This window comes from Juglans microcarpa x Juglans regia, chromosome 1D (genome assembly GCF_004785595.1).
Source record: "Juglans microcarpa x Juglans regia isolate MS1-56 chromosome 1D, Jm3101_v1.0, whole genome shotgun sequence".
Taxonomy (NCBI): Eukaryota; Viridiplantae; Streptophyta; class Magnoliopsida; order Fagales; family Juglandaceae; genus Juglans; species Juglans microcarpa x Juglans regia.
Genome location: NC_054594.1, coordinates 4,982,875 through 5,000,967, shown reverse-complemented (window position 1 = coordinate 5,000,967; position 18,093 = coordinate 4,982,875). Strand labels below are relative to the sequence as shown.

Genomic DNA, 18,093 nt, shown 5'->3' with positions numbered 1-18,093 from the left:
CTGGCCTTACTTCAAGCAGCTTTTCTTTGATCATTTCTTTACAAGATCGGTTAGCGACGTTAGGACAAGAAAGTTTTCCAACTTAGTGTAGGGGACTACGACAGTGCACCAATACGAAACCAAAATTGTTGAACTATCGCACTTTACCTCATATTGCATCCCATATGTGTAGAAGAAGACCCAAAAGTTTGAAGAGGGACTGAATAATCGGGTGTATGGTCGAGTGGTGGCCATTCAGATCCAGAATTTCTAAAAGTTAGTAGATAAGGCCACAATACTTGAGCAAAGCCTTAAGAGAAGCGCTGAACTTCAGGAGCAGAGGAAGAGGTTGACGCCATTGGGGTTCCGCTCGAGTGAGAATCAAGGACCACGAAAAAGGAGGAATGAAGCGAGCAACTCGGGCCAGAGACAGGTACAGGACAATCAACGAAATAACCTCTGCAATTCATGCAATGTAGTACATTTTGGGGAATGCAAAAGGGGAACTAGATGGTGTTTTTGATGTGATAAGCTTAGCCACCTTGTCAAAGATTGTCCAAGACAATCAGATGGGTGTATGAACCCCAACCCGACTCAAAGGACTAATTCAGGAGCACAAGGAAAGAATCAACACAATAAAGTGTCGACCCAAGTTCAACACAATACAGGTACTCTACCCCTTTTCTTAAAAAAAAAAAAAGCTAGTGTTATTTAACTTTGGGGCATTATAGTTAGGAATGATTATGTGATCTTTATTCTGATAAAGTTTGGTAAGAGTTGTTGAGGTAGGTGTGAAAGTCGATTAGTTACAACAATGATTTATTTATGAGATTTTAACCTTAGGTATTTGGGTGGAATTATTAGAGTTTGCAATGGGAGATTGGCATGATGGTTTGGGAGTAAACTTTGTAAAGATTTGGAAATTAGCTGACTTGAGATCACTTAGGACTTAAATCTCAGCTATGGATTTTCAAATGTTTTAGGATTATTAGGAACAATTGATTCTTAGAGACCATGATTTGGATACCTTCATGAATCGAGTATGAGATCTAATATCCAAGACTTTGGAGAATTTTATTGTTGCTTTGCACATGAGGGTGTTATATAATGTGAATAGTCTTGTTTACTATTTGATATGAAGTTAAGCTTAGAACTTCGGTGAAGTTATTATTAGGTTTTTAATCAAGCCGTTGTTGAGGGTTACGACTTGAATTTGACCCTGGAGTGTATGACGATCGATACTAGGTACGTGAAATAGTAAGTATTTAAGGCACTGAACGAAAATATCATAAAGTTAAAATCTTGGAATATTAGGTTCAACAAGAATGATCGAGAATTAAAATAGGCATAGATGGGATGTGACGAATAAGTGTGTAGGCTTCACTTGAGGTACTAGCAGATTTTGAGGACGAGATTTTTAAAAGGTGCAAAAAGCACTGTTTCTTCTAAGATCCTCGGTCTTTCCCCCATTCCCCGATTACCCCCATTCCCCTTTTCACGCATCCACAACCTAGAGTCACCCCTTTCCCTACACAACCACTCTTTGCACGTTCTCCTCCTCTCTATCTCACTGTGCCCAACTCCCTCTCAAGTCCAATATGTAGTTCACACCCTCACTCTCTTGCGATTTTCTTCGTTTCGGTTTGGGACTGTGATTCGCTGGCCCTTCTTGGAGTCTCATCGCCATCGAGCCTCCTCACCAGAATGATATTGAACGAAGATAAGCTTTGGTTCACTAACTCTCTGTTCACACAAGCCCCTGAATCGAGTGCCACCTCTGCGTCTTGTTCGTTCGATTCCAGTCGCAAGCTGTCGTTTGTTTTTGCTATGCCACTGCGTGGTGGCGGCAACCCTTTCCCAACCCTCTCCACACCATTAGCCCTTGCTTCGTCGGTCGGTAAGCCTCACTTCTTCATTTATCCATCTCTCTCTTTCTCTCTCTCCCTATCTCCCTATCTCTCTACTCTTTGTTCTTTTCCTCTCTGTATCTCCATGCTTCACTCCCTCACAAATTCTCTCCTCTATTTTCCGTTAGCTTTATTTTTTTCCCTATAGTTATGCCTTACTCGTCCCTTGATTATCTGGTTTTTCACTGTTTCGATTCCAACCTGAATGCACTGCTACGTGTTACCAAGCTGTCAGCCACCCCATGTTGTTCGCCAAGCCACACCACCACCACACGAACTAGAGTTGACATTGTCTGGCACAGGGCATTGAAATCAGTCCTTGTTAACATCCCTCATTCTCGAGTTTGACAGATCACCGGAACGCAATTTGGGTATGTTTCAATATAAAAGTTGTATCATTGTGTGATGTATGTCGGTGTCTACTGGAGGTTGTATTGTCTCTGGTTGTGTGTTTTAGTTTGTAGAGATTGTGAATACACAGTGGGAGGTGTGTGGAGACATTCTTAAAAGTAATGAGGGAAACTGAGGTAAGGAAGTGACTTGTAAATGTGGGTTGTTTTATTGATCAATATGTCGAATTGTGGGCTGTTTGAGATTGCTGATATGTCAGTTTGCAGGATGTTTGTTGTGTGACTTGTTGGGAGTTGCTGGTTGTAGTACTGGGGGTGGGTAAGAATTGACAGCGTGGTTGTGTGGTCATCAGGCATGTTAGTTTGACATGTTAGGGATAATTTGCATGATGTTTATTTGTTAGATAAGTTAGGTGTAAGTTATTTTTGAACATGTGGGCTGATTATTGGCTATTGGTTATGTCGTGATCAAGTTCACTTTGACTTAAAAGTGTGGGTTGTGGCTTGACATGTGTGTGGTGAATGATTAAGGGAAATTCGAGGAAGTTAGGTTAATTTTTTGGTTTAGTGCATGGACGTTGTACTTGGACCATTATAAACCCAAAGTACCGGGATAGACTATTTTGTTATGGGTTGTTTACGAGTGCAATTGGATCTTTAGTTTCGAGTTTTACAATTTTGTTTGTTAGTTGGTTTTGTATTTTTACAGGTTATTAATATGTTAGCGATATCTTTGGATTAGGTTGCGACTCTACTATGGTTCAGGTTCTGGTCTTAGAGAATACGATACAAGAGTCAGGTAAGCGGAGCTCCTATGCTTGACTTTGCATAGAAAAAAAATAAACTGTGGTTGATTTTATGAAAAATATGCATGTTATGTTTTGATAAGAAATGTGAAAACAACCCTAGTTATGCGTTTTGCATTACTCATGAAACTGGTATAAAAGAGACAATATTTTTTGTCATGACTGGTATAAACATGAGCTATTTCTGGCATGCTATTTCTAAACTCTATAAAAATAAAGCGAATATGAATCTGAAAATTTGTACATGTTATGTGAAGATGTTCTGAATTTGTTTGAATATGTGAAAATGATCTGACTCTGTTCAGTACTATGTTTTGATATGATTGGGCATCTGAAAACCTTTGGCATAACTTTCTGATTCTGTTTCTGGTTTTGATTCAATAATTCTGATATTGTGATTGTGATGGTACCAATGATTCTGTTCTGCTTTGATATATGACTCTGCCACGGGATATAATAGTGACATTTGACTCTGTCACAGTATATTATAGTGACCTCTGGCCTTGTCACGAGACATAATAGTGACCTCTGGCTCTATCACGAGATATAATAGTGACTTCTAGCCCTACCACGGGAGATAACAGTTGCCTCTAAACCCGCTACGGGATATAATAATGGTCTCTATTTTGAGTACATTACTTTGGGTGATGAACAATGAAAGGTTCTGCTTAGTTAACTGCAGACATGCACAACCCTAACTACCATTGGGGTTAAACATGGTCTCTGATATGATATGGTGCTCTGATATGATAGACATGATGATGATGTTCAGTTATGCTATACCAAATGATACTTTTGAATATGAATGTCTTTTAACTATTCACTCTGATACTTTTGATAATATGTTTTGTTTCTGCATTATAAAACTAAAGGTTTGTGTTCTACATTCTGAACTCTGTAAATACTCATGTTTACATACTACTATATGTTCTCTGCTTACTGAGTTGTTGATAACTCAGCCCTTATCTCTATAATATTTTCAGATGATGTGAATGTGTCACTTGAAGATCAAGAATAAAAAGCGGGAACAAGATTGTTGTGTGTAGGGGTAAGTGTTGAGATTTCTAGAGACTACTATCTAGTAGATTAATTTGTTTTATCGATAAAAGAAGCTGGGGAGCAGCCACTGTTTGGAGAGCAACCACAACACACCCTACATGGCTTAAGTAAAATTACCAAAATCACCCTATAATAAAACTCCACCCGTTCCCTTTAATTTCTCTTTCCCCCTTCCCTTTTTCTTATTTCTAATCCAAAAGTGGATGGCACCCACTTTCCTCGAAGCCTCTGCTGAATTTGGTAAGTTCAAGTTCCATGCCATGGAAGTATATTACCCAAGCGATGTCTGGGGCCGGATTGTTTATTACTTTAGCAGACAGCTCACATTTGTTGACTAAAATCTCAAAAACAATCTTGTCCATGTTCGCCACCACCTTGTGATAACATTTCTTGCTGAATAAAACTCTCCATTTCTGTCTATATCATTCTCTCTCTCTCTCTCTCTCTCTCTCTCTCTCTCTCAGCTCTCATGGCTTCCCCAACTATGCCTCTCCACCCTACCATAACTATTTTGATCCTCCTCGGTTCAACTTCAGCAACTGAGATGAAGTTGATGAGAGAGAGAGACCTGATGAGTGAGAGAGCTTGATGAGATAGAGTCATAGACGAGAGAGAGGGAGCTGATGAGAGAGAGAAGTATTGATGAGAGAGAGATGTGGTCTGCGTTTAGAGAAAGAAAGGGAAGAATAATTATAGTGCGAGCTAAGGTGTGCTACGGATCAGCCGTGAACAGTGGCTGATCAGTAGCACAGCTCTTTATCGATTTGGTTCATTGGAAATTTGACACTTTTATTAAGTCTTAAGGAGTTGATTTATTTGTTTGATTATTATTTTGATGACCTTGTAGAGATAGATATATTAGATGAGATAGCTTGATTTTGTGTAACCAAACCAGTCCTAAGTCTTCTGATGATTTATATCCATAGTAGAAACAAAAGTTATCATGTTATCAATTAGTAACTATTTAATTTTAGAAGTGATGTATTTTAGTGTTTATGACAGTGACATCAATAATTATATAAACATTATTTTTTATAAAAATGTACAAGACTTGCCCATTCTAAATACTGTTTAGAGTTCCTCTTCGAAACAGCCCATCTGCTAAGAGCAGCAACAGCCCCCAATTATAAATAGACAAGTAAGAAAGTGGCCTAAATTTACATTACACATGTACACAGCTGATTAAAACCCATAACAAATGAAAAAGAGAGAGAAACCTACCTACAAAATTGAAACTCGAAGGCCTGCGAACAACCCCTACCCTTTTCCATTGGAAACCCTTCCCAGATCAAAGCTCCATGAACGACGGCAACCGTGAGAAACGTTGGCCCACCAGTTCCCAATCTATGTTGGCCCACCAGTTCACAAAATCGTTAGAAGCTTCTAGGTTCCTCTGGCATAACAGTTGCAGGCACGGCCTCTTGTTGCTGACCTACATTAGCCAATTTAGTCACCACTAAGGGTGTGCATTCGGACCGGTTTTTTTTTTCCGGTCCGGTCCAGAACCCAGAAATCCGGGTGTATCCGGGCAGTTATCAGTCCGGATTACACCCAGGCGGGTGAGAAGAATCCGGATCCGGTTACGGATCCGGTTCTATGACCCGATTATCCGTAATCGGGTCATTTAAAAAAAAAAACCGCAAGATCGCAAAATCCCTAACTTTCGATTCTTTGAATCCCTTCTGCCTTTCCCCTTTCCCCTTTCTGAATCCCTTTTGCCTACTCTCTTCGACGCAGGCGTCTCTTCTCCTTTCTGAATCCATTCTGCCTTCTCTCTTTGACGCAGGTGTCTCTTCTGCAAAATCCCTTCGTCTTTCAGAGGCTACCATCCAACATTTCTGAAGTCTAAGCTCGTAAGGTATTTTTCTCAAGCCCTTCTCTACTTTGTCATCTCTATTTCTCTACTCTGTTAGTTTCTGTACGGTATGGTCATCTCTCTTTCTCTACTTTGTTAGTTTCTGTAAATGATGTGTTTCGGGATTTTTGATTATGAGTGTTGGGTTTTTTTTGTAAATGATGAGTGTTTTGGAATTTTTGTGTTTTAGGGTTTAGTTGTAAACGATGGGACGGTCCCATTGAGACCGAGTTATGAAAGAGAGAATAAGAGGGTTTTTTTTTTCTTATGTATGATATGAGTGGTTGTTTTAGATGGGGAGGGTTTGCTTCTGGTTTTGGGGAATTAACCAAGATTTTTGCATATTATTTTAGGGGGCAAGGTGGGTTTGTTTCTGGTTTTTTTTATACATGTTATAGTATTTTGCTGTCACTTAATGAACCAAAAAACAAAAACCTGGTGTTCTTCTCCATTTGACAGTGTGTTTATATTATGCATTAGAATTATCTGAAATCCCATAAGCCATGACATATTGAATGATTGATCTAATTAGAAGGGATATATGTTTGACCTATTGTAGCAAGAATGCTATAGAAACAGGGTTGTGATAGGTCAATATATATATATATATATATATATATATATATATAAGATCACCAGTTATAGGGTTGTTGGAAGATGAAGCTCAAAAACAAGTTTCTAAATTACATAGTGTTCAGGTTTGAAGGGTGAGTATCTGTTTTCATGTAATAAATTAATAATTACTAATATCAAATAATTCGTGGTCTGAATAATTACTAATATTGCTAATATTAATATGTCCAGTACAAAGGTATGTCAGAGATCTATTTGTACACACCAACCAAATCATAACTTCCATTAATATTAATATTGCTAAATATAATTCAACAATAAGAAGTAACTTGCGAAGCCTAATCTAATACACACCAACCAAATCATAACTTCCATTATTTAAGCAAGAGAAGTCTTAATTAGTATTATGAAAACATAAAACAACTTAAAATCCATTCAGGACCCAAGATGATAACCCATTTTGTTTTATCTTTAGACTCAAATGAAATGGAATTTGAAACCCACTCCCCCACATGTATAAAAAAAAAAACTCTAACTTTGGAGGTCATCAGAAAAACAAGTTGGCATGTGATGTCCTTGTTAACAAGTTATCGATTTGGTATTTTGTGGAGCTGGATTTCTACAAGAAAAAGAGTCAAAGACGCATGCATATACATTCATGATAGCTAGGGAGGTCAAAAGAACATCATTTTAGCGTTGAGACTCAGAGTTTGATTTGGAGTAGATGGAAGAAAATTATACATAGCTAAATAGTAATCTCTAGTACTAGTCAAATCAGGATGGTTCTCATACCCGATATATAAGATCATCTTATCTACTAACATTCATTCACATCCAAATTAGTTTCTGTCTTTTGCTTAACATCAAAAGCTTTCACAGATAAATTTGGACCGGATCAGAATCTTACAAATGCTTTCACAAATATCTTTCAACTCTAACTTTGGAGGTCATCATAAAAACAATGTTACCACTAGGGAAACTGACATAAAATTTAACATGAGCTTTAAATGTTGCACCTAAGATTCAGAAATTTAAGCTGCTGTTAGTAAATAGACATGTACCTTCTTCAGAACACAGATATGCGGGATCTCAATATTGTATTGTTCATGCATAGTTCATTCAAAATCATAGTCTCGCGCCTCATTGTTAAAATACGTCTAGTGTGCGTGGGATTGATGTAATTAATTGGCCAAGCTTGTTTGATATTTGCTGTCATTGTTGGCTCTTATTATATTTGCTGAAGCATGTACATTATTTTTTATGTTAAAACAGATAGAAGATAGTTTTAGTGTTAGTGTTGGTGGATCAGCTTTTGTCCTTGATCCTCATGAATCGTTTGATTGAGCAATACCACAAGTTTTATAGGCTAGGTAGTGGAAGATCAAATATGGCCCATAGAAGTTCCTCAAGTATTATTGGTGATGACCTGGATTGTGAAGATTTTGATACAGCTCTAAAGCAATATTTTGAGAAGCAAAACAGTTCAGTACTTAGCTCAGACATGGATAGGTATTTGTCGGATGTGATTGAACCAAAAATACTCGAGTTTGATATTTTGGATTGGTGGAAGAAGAACTCATTTAGATATCCCATCTTTGCGGAGATCGCACATGATGTATTGGGCATCCTTATTTCCACCGCCGCATCCGAGTCTGCATTCAGCACTGGTGGACGTGTAATAGACCCATACCGAAGCTCATTAGCTCCGGAGACTATCCAAGCACTATTTGCACGCAAAATTGGTTGACTTGTGAACCACTTAGTTCTTGGGAGGTCGAGGAGCATGTACAACGCATTGACATCGAAGGTAAACACTTTTATTTGTTAAGTTTGATTTTTTATTATTAATTTATCCATTTAACTTAACCTCTACATTTTTTTTTTTTGTTTAAGGTAACCATGTTCCTTCAACTTCAGCAACTTAAGCAACTTCAAGTTCAACTTAACCCTCTTCTTAAGGTTCCCTTTATTTTTGTAATAATTCATTGTAATACTCTATTTGTTTGGTTTATATTATTTTTCCTTCTGTATCAAAATTCCATTATCTTGTAGATTCTCTAGGATGAGCAAGAAGAAGCAGCAATTAATGTAGAGAGTAATGCTGGTTTGTTCTTATTTCTGGTTTATATGGTTCAGATTTTGATGCCAATAACTGCAAGGTATGAAGACAATTGGTCTCAGCCTAGTCTTTTGTTTCAAGTTTTTAATGCTCCACTCAACACAAAGGTATCTAACATAAATGTGTTTTCATCATCACTGGATAGATATCTGACAGGTAACTTGCTCAATGGACCTATTCCAGAATGGATCAAGGGAAGAGATAGCCGCTAGTATGTTTTCCATCTGAACTACTGCAAAACTTTTGCATGAGATCTGGATCCATTTATGAGTTTTTTTATTTGGAGTTCGGTACCTTCCCACTTTATGTTTGCCCTTTTACACCACCATTAACACTGATGGTAGTTTTCAAGTCTCTTCATGCCAGTAGCTGAGTAGTGTATCATTTGAAATGAATAAGGGAGGACAATAGAATTCAAGTGGGCATTGTGGGGAAGCTACTCATCCCCTCAACAAAACTTCAATCACCAGCTACCTTGAGAAGAATATCATTGTAGAGCAAGTCATAAAGCAGATGAAAACTCCTGTGACTTTCTTGAATATTACTCATTTATGAGTTTTTTTTATCTAGATCCATTTTACAGGCAGCTTCATTTGTATCTTCATCCATGTGGCGCTACCAAGAAATAGTTTAATTAGTTGTGATGTATTATTATTTCTTTTGTTCTTTGTAAATTTATGTTTTAGTTAATTAGTTGTAATGTATTATTATTTCTTTTGTTCTTTGTAAATTTATGTTTTAGTTAATTAGTTATGATGTATTATTATTTATTTATTTATTTGTAAATTTATGTTTTGCATTGTGATGTAACAACAAGCTTATTTATTTTGCATTTTTATTTATTTGTTTGTTAATTGATTTTTTTTTATAAAAATCTTTTAAAGTGTTTAAATTATTTTTTTAAAACAATCTGGGCAATTTAAGTATATCATTTAAAAAAACAAGTGCTATACAATCATTTTTTTAAGTTTTAAAGTATTTAAAAAAAATAAAATAAAATAAAAACCGGATTTATCCGGTTAAATCCGGTTATAACCCGGATTAAATCCGGTTATAATCCGGTTATCCGCCCGGATTAAATCCGAATTAATCCGGGCGGGTAACCACCCGGATTTTAGCATCCGGATCCGGATGAACACCCCTAGTAACCACCCTCAGTTATCGAAGTTCATATTTGCTTCACTAGTTATTGCTACAACATTTTCGCCCTTGAGACCATAATACTTGCAGTATGCTTCAGCTCCAGCAAGAGCAAGGGCACCTACTAGGTCTAAAATGCTTCTTTTTTCTTCAAACATGTCCTGCAACATGGGTAGCAATATATAAAGCCCAATAACTGACACCTACCACTATTATTTTGAGGATTAAGGTTGCGAATGTGAGAGAGAGATCGAGGAGTTAGACGAAGAAGAAATCTAAGAGGGGTGGATTTGAGTGTGAGAGGTGTTTCTTTTTGTGTGGTGTAGTTCTATTATAGTGTAAATAGAAAGCCTACGTGTCATAAAATTATTGGAGGGCTGTTTTTTGATAGATGTCAGCCTGATCGATTATAAGATTAACTCTACTGTTTATGGTCCAAATTGGGTATCTCATTCTCTTTTTTTCTTTATTTTTATTTTTTTGTAGTTTTCATTTTACTTCTGCCTCTTGCGAGGTGCTTTCAGTTTTTAAAGACTCCTTTGGGGAAAAAAACAAAAGCTAATAACGACAAGATTTTAAATAATAAATATAAAATGCTTACCTAATGTAATTTTATTTTAAAACTTAAATTTTATTAATCAAATTGTGATGTATGATAAACTCTACACACCAATCTAATAATAAAACAACTCGTTTTAGAACTAAGACTTATTATTCTCTCTCTAAATTTGTAGTGATATATCTACACTATGAATTATATTATTCATGTAGTGGGTTTTTAGATAGTTTAAATTGGCAAAGTTTGCTTGGAATATTGAAGATATAAATGTGTGGGAAAGATTTTTTTCTGAGTTTATTAGTTCGGTTGTTTGGGTTGATAGACAAAGTTTGTAATGTTTTTTTGCTGATTAATAGAATTACTGTTATAAAAAAAAATCTATTATATATACGAATTAAATTATATGTATATCTCTAAATTGGATGGGCCATAATAAAAATGACAGAAGATATCCACACTGGGAGGTGTGTACTTATCACGTACTGGTGTCCTCAAAGAATCACAATAATCATAGGGTATAGAGAAAAATAAAGGAAGAAGACATTCAAGCAGAGACAAAAATAAACGTCATAAAAGGAATCTTCTTTTCTTTCTCCCATTTTCTTTTCTTTCTTTTCCATTTTTCTTTCCAATATGTCGCAGCCACGCTAACATGAGCCAACACATGTACGAATCATTAGATGAATCGCTTATTTTTGCAAAAAAGATAAAATAAATTGAGATAAAAATTAAAAGTTAAGTAAAATATTGTTAGAATATATTTTTTAATATTATTTTTATTTTAACATTTAAAAAAGTTAAATTATTTATTTTTTTTACGTGAAAATTTAAAAAATTTATAATGATTAGATGAGATGATAATAGTTATGAAAACGGATAAATATAGGTTCAAGTCGAAACATGGTGGCTCGAGGCTAGAGCCACCGCCTTCAGAGAAGGTCACGCCGTTGTTGGCGTTGGTGTTGATAGGGCTATTGCCACCATCATAGTGGCAGCACTTGTGGCTACCCAAGGCCTGGCCAGTGGGAAAGGTCTTGTGGTAGATGGAGCACTCGTGGGTCTTGCCGCTCGTGCGGGCAGCGATTCTGAAGGAGGAAGTTGATAGGTGGTTGTTGTCGTTGGCGGTGATCGTGGCTGTGGCGGCTTCGGAGGACTTACGGTAGCTGGCCTTATGGCCGCCAAGGGCTTGGTAGGAAGGGAAGGCTTTATTGCAATTGGTGCACTTGTAAGAAAGCTTCAAGCCCGCGATTGTTTTTGTTGCGTTTGAGAGATTATCTCGACGTCGTCTTTGTAGTTGAAAGGAGTGGCAGTGATCGAAAGGAGGGAGGGAGAGATTCAGTTTCCTACAGGCGTGATCGAGGAGGGAGGGAGAGAGAGCCGTCTAGTTGGAATGGAGCTAAGCGACGGGCTGCTCTTTCACCTATTAAATAGCGGGTTGGAACCCATTGTTTAGTTAACCCGCATTTAACGGGTGGGAAAAAAAGTTTATTGGGCGAGGTCGGGCTATAGTGTTTTTTTGAACGGGCCTAGTGTTCACCCCCATTGTTCATGAACTCATGTTGAGAACAATAATTCTATGGTTATCATGATGGATTAATATTATTCATAACTTTTAACCGATCTTAATTAATTCTCAAGTCTCTTTAATTTTAACTATGATATGTAATCATATATTTACTATCCCATCCCTTCTGAACTTGCTATCCATACATGCTAAGGTTCTTTGCCCCTTACATTAAGATATCGTTTGGATAATGAGTTGAAATAAAATATGAAAATTAAATAAAATATTGTTATAATATTATTTTTCACTATTATGATTATTTTGAGGTTTAAAAAAGTTGAATTGTTTATTATATTTTGTATGAAAACTTGAAAAAATTATAATGAACATGAAATGAAATATAATAACATCTGATTTCTCCTAGCTAGCTATGTACATTAATTCTTTTTTCCAAAAAAATGAATAAAAAAAAAATTTCATCACATGGATGAAGGCCTAAAGAATCATTAATGAGGAATGAGAGGGAGTTTCATTGAACTTTCCCCCCGTCATAGTACAGAGTCAATTTTGTTTTTTTAAAAAAAAAATATAGGCAATTTTTAAGTTAGAAAAGTAATACATAATGCAGGGTACATATTAAAAAATTTGGTTTTAGAGATGGAGTTGAGTTAAGTTTTTATGAATAATAGTGAATTGAGATGGTTGTGTGAATTTTGTAAGATTTACTTAAAATAAGTTTAAAGTATATTTGAATGTTAAGATGAGTTGAGGTTGGGTTTGGTTCCTAAACTCAGTTGAGTTTAGTTGAGTTCAGTCTAATTTTAAATTGATTCTAACATCTAAATACACAATTATCAAATTATTAAATTCATTCCAATTTAAAACCTTCTAATACGTAGAATCCATAACTTTTTTTAATTTTTCATAAAAAATATTAAACTCATATTAATATCTAAATATATTTTAAATTCGATTTAGATAGGTTTCATATAACTCACTTCACTATTAAATTTATTATTATTCATAAAAAATTGAAATCAATTAACGTTAAATATATTTATGAAAAGTTATAAAAGATTTGAGTTCCACATTAAACAGTACTGTTCATCTGAAACATTTGTCCACTTCCGCGCCAAACCTGGAATTAAAAGAAACAAAACAAGAACGTTACTATAATATTTTTTTTTTTTTAAAAAAAATACATATTCATTTAAAAATACTTATTTAACTTTTAAGTAAAAAAAAAAATTAAAAAAAATAAAAAAATTTCCGATAGATTTTTTCTGTAGACATAGTGTTTTCTAAAAAAAACAAACGCAAATAAGGGAACTTTGTAGTTGGGTTCACGTGGGTTTGTGGGTTCAGTAATATTCTAAAATCTGAATTTTGTCAGGTGTGGACTCGGTCAATAATCTCACCTTTTCAGATCCGAATGCTTTTGATGTTCAAAGCAGTTTCTGGCTTTCTGCTTTAAAGTGCACACAGCTCTGTTTGCATACAAACGAGGCCGAATCATGCATTTAAATCTTCAAAGCAGTTTAAAAATAAAGTGCACTCAGTCAAAGCGGTTTAAAAATGAAGACTTTTTGCAGATTTTCGGGGGACCCATACCGCCCCTTTTTCTTCTGAATTGCTTCGGGCCAATCAAAGTTAGAGAAGATGTATAAAGGGTACTATGTGTTTCACGCGGTTTTGGTGTCGAACCTACTCTCTCCATGCTTCTTTTCCCATTAAACCAGCAACACCACATAACATAATACTTTCTTGCAAAATCTGAGCCAAGTTACAATCAAAGTTCGATCCCATCCATCCCCTCTTTTGCGTGAAGAAAAATGGCCGAGGAAATTGTCTCTGGTGTGGTGGGAAGACTTGGTGATTTGCTCATACAAAAAGCAATATCCTTGCATGGGGTGAGTGACCAAGTTGAACAGCTACAAGATGAGCTCAAACTAATCCGAAGTCTCCTAAAAGATGCAGATACGAGGCAAAACGAAAGAGATAGTGCACGCAAGTGGGTTGCAGATATCAGAAATGTTGCTTATGATGCCGAAGATATTATTGAGAGGTATGCCCTCAAAATTGACTCTATACTTGTATTTGACCTCTTCTGTCAAACATGCCACCACTTTCTTCAGGTTATCCTCCATGTTGTTGGATTGGAGGATAACTTGGAAAAAGTAGTGGCATGTTTGACAGGAGGTCAAATAGAAGCACAGAGTCGTCTCTATATGTGGTATGGGTGGTCTTGGAAAGACTACTCTTGCTAGGAAGGCTTATCATCACCCACAAGTCAAGAGTCACTCCGAATGCCGAGCCTGGGCATGTATCTCTCAACAATGTAAAAAGAGAGCTGTTTGGGAAGGAGTCGTGATCGATCTTAGCTCTCCATCTGACGGAGAGAAAAAAAAATTTGAAAAATGAGAGATGCAGAGCTTGCTAAGGAACTTTGTGAAATTCTACGCCGAAAGAAATGTTCGGTGGTTCTAGATGATATATGGAAAGTTGGGGATTGGAACAGTTTATGTGCTGCCTTCCCAATGAATGATACAAACAGCAGAATATTGCTTACCTCTCGTAATGAAGACTTGGCTTTGCGAGTAGATCCAAGGGGGCCCCTTCACAAATTACCATTTCTAAATGATGAAAACAGCTGGGAATTGCTTCAAAATTTAGCAATATCATGGAGATCAGAAGGTATATAAACAATATCTAATTCTCATCCGCCAGATTTTTTAAAAGTGTTTGATATGAAAAGATTGCTGGTTTAGTAGTCGAGGTAATATTTTTTTCCACGTTATTTAACTTAACGTTTTGAACATGAATTAAGAGCGAAAAAAATATTCGTTTTATAGCTTTAGCCTCTCTTAAAAGAATGAAATTAGTTTGCTACTTAATTCATGATCGAGAAGTTTTGCAGTCTTGCGACTAGAATTGGTTGATTTCCCTACAGAACCTTAAATCCTCTGAAAATGACAAAAAGATGAAAAAGAATTTTAATCTGAATGAAAACTAGACATTTTTTTTTTTCCAAAATTACGCATGTATTTATTATAAGTATGAGAACATACATATATCTATATTGATTTTTTTGACGAGAGGATTCAAGAATATCCCATGAATCAAGTTCTTGTCAAGATTTTGATGACCTCAAGTGGAAGAGGCAATCTTTCAATAACAATGCATACTCTGCTTTCAGACCATATCTTACAATGGTTTAGTTACTTTATAATTAGACATTGAAAGCTTTTGAGTCTCAAAATGGGGTCGATTTTTTTTTAAAATGCAAGACGGAATGATATTGTTTACATTGTTGTTAGTAATGCAGATTCTAAAATCAAGGAAGAAATGAAATTTTTAGGAAAAGAGATGGTTAGACATTGTAAGGGTTTACCATTGGCCGTCATTTTTAGGAAAAGAGGACTTTTAGCAGCAAAGCAAACGTTAGCAGAGTGGAAACAAGTGCATAGAAATGTTAAATCATACATTCATCAACAGAAAGATCTTGGAATAAGCACGGTGTTAGCTTTAAGTTATGATGATTTGCCTTCACACTTGAAATTGTGCTTCCTATATTTAGGCCATTTCCCAGAGGATTTTGAGATACAGAGTAAGGAGTTAATTCAAATGTGGATGGTCGAAGGTCTTATACTTCAAACTGGAAGTAACAAGGAAACACTGGAGGATGTTGGAGAATGATATTTATAGGAGCTAGTTCAAAGGTGTATGGTACAAGTAGGACAAAGAGTTCTGTTGCAGGGATCAAGACTTGTCGTCTCCATGATCTTATGTGAGACTTTTGTGTGGAAAAAGCTAAATTGGAAAACTTTCTCAAGGTCATCAATATTAATGATGAGTCCAATGAAGAAATAGAAGCTCCCATTGGTGAAGTTCAAAGAGTTGCTATCAGTGGTGGATCAAGTAATCCCGTGAGACTTGGATTTATACTTCAATCGACATCCCAAAAATATTTTCACCTAAGGTCTCTTCTAACATTCTCTGTGCCTTTGAAAGATAATAAGTCTATGCTAAGAAACTTCAAATATCTTAGAGTCTTTAAGTTATTAATGACTACTCATCACGAAGGCCCTGCGGTGGTGGATTTCCCCTCTGAGATCAAAAGTCTCATCCACTTGAGATTCTTATCTCTAAGGTATATTGATGTAACAAGTATCCCATCTCTAGGAAATTTGAAGTGCTTGCAAACACTAGATTTGCGGTCGACACATGAGGAAGTTAATGTGCCAAATGATGTGTTCAGAAATATGGAGCACTTGCGGCATCTGTATCTACCTCGGAGTTTCAATGTGAGTGGAAAGTTGCAACTACCTAATGCTAGTAAGCTGCAAACACTTGTGAATATTCCTGTTTTCATATGTGATGTTAAAGATCCGACAGCTGGATTTGATGAGTTTGGAAAGAACTTAATTCCTTCAAATTTCACATTCAATTGTCTTCATGTTCTTAAGATCAATGGGGATAGTAGTTGGTATAAGAGAGTGGATATAACACCAATGGTAACGAGTTGTCCTCACATATATCAACTACGACTTAGGGGGAAAATAGAAAAATTGCCAGAACATGACAAAATTTCTCCACATCTTGTCCAGTTAAAGTTATATGACACTGGTCTTGAGGAAAACCCAATGCTGACTTTGGAGAAATTACCCAACTTAAAGATTATCCACCTTAGGTCTGATGCCTATAGAGGGAAGAAGATGATTTGTTCTGTAAGAGGATTTCCTCAACTTCAATCCCTCATCCTTGCTGGTTTAATTGACTTAGAGGAGTGGGTGATTAAGGAAGAATCCATGCCCAACCTCAGCCATTTGAAGATTGCAGACTGCTACATATTGGGGATGGTTCCAGATGGAATTCAGTTTGTCACTACCCTGCAAAAATTGGAAATCATAGGCATGCCCATGTCATTCACAGATAGACTTGGGGAAGGAGGACAAGATTTCTACAAAATCAGACACGTGTCTTGCCTTCAGATTTTACTCAAAGGTAATATTAATGCTAAAAAAGAAGTAATCTATATAGCAGTATACATATATATTATATATATAGCGGAGACTTCATGTACTTAAATTTTTCAAAAACTTGATTGGAATGCGCTATCACGCATGCTATATTCTAATTTCAATGACTTTCGTACATTTAATTAATTACTTCTTTCTTAAGAGCATCTCTAATCTTGTCTTATTTTGGTATCTTTTGCGCTCTATATATCTGTAATGAAAATATCTTGATTTGATTATGTATAAATGCTTGCAAAATTTGAAATCAGTTTTCATGGAACTAAAATCAGCTGGGACATTGTCGTTTCATCATGAGTTTAAATTCAGATATATATTGAAAAAAAAGAACTTCAAACATTTTTTTTACAAGTACTCGTTATCACATTAGTTGGTTGAGGTATATATAAATATATATATATATATATATCATTATTCTAATAAAAAAAAGTTATGGATTATGGTCGTAATAGAAAGGTTTTAAAATCTATTTTGGGTCTGCATGTCCTGATGATTTGTTGATCCAATGGTGGTTTGGTTTTAAGTACCTCATTTACAGGGAAAATTAAATGAATCCAGGTTATTGATATACGAGTATCCAGGTTATCCAATGGTCGTGATGTTGCATTGATGATTTGTGACAATTAAATTCAATTTTGCTACTTATTGAATTTTGTCCTTTCAGGTCTTCATGAAGTGTATTCATGTTCTAATTGAGATTTGCAGGTGATCGATGAGATGAAAAATGCTCGAGTTTGGAGGTCTTGATCTCTGGAATTAAGTTTGTTGGGCTGACTTGTTTCTTCAATAAACTTGTATTATATATATATATTCTATCTAAATAAGAGGTTTGTAGCGCTCTAACATGATCATGAGGCTCATGGTCAAGAAAAGATCAGTCAAAATAGTTGGGTTAAGAGAGTGGATTTAATTTAATAACACCAATGGTAACGATCAGTTGTCCTCACATATATCAACTACGCGACTCTTAAGAAAATAGAGAAATTGCCAGAACACTGCAACAAGATTTCTCCACATCTTACCCAGTTGAAGTTAAATGAGACTCATCTTGAAGAAGACCCAATGCTGATTTTGGAGAAGTTTCCCAACTTGAATGATTCTTCACCTTAGGTCTCATGCCTACACAGGGTTAAAGATGATGTGTTGTGTAAGAGGATTTCCTCAACTTCAATCTCTCATCCTTGCTTATTTATATAACTTAAAAAA

At 35.9% G+C, this 18,093-nt stretch overlaps 1 pseudogene; it reads left to right on the top strand.

Annotated features, from left to right (window-relative positions):
• Positions 1-13,617: 13,617 nt before the first annotated feature.
• LOC121255525 lies at positions 13,618-17,729 on the top strand (annotated as a pseudogene).
• The last annotated feature ends 364 nt before the right edge of the window (positions 17,730-18,093 follow it).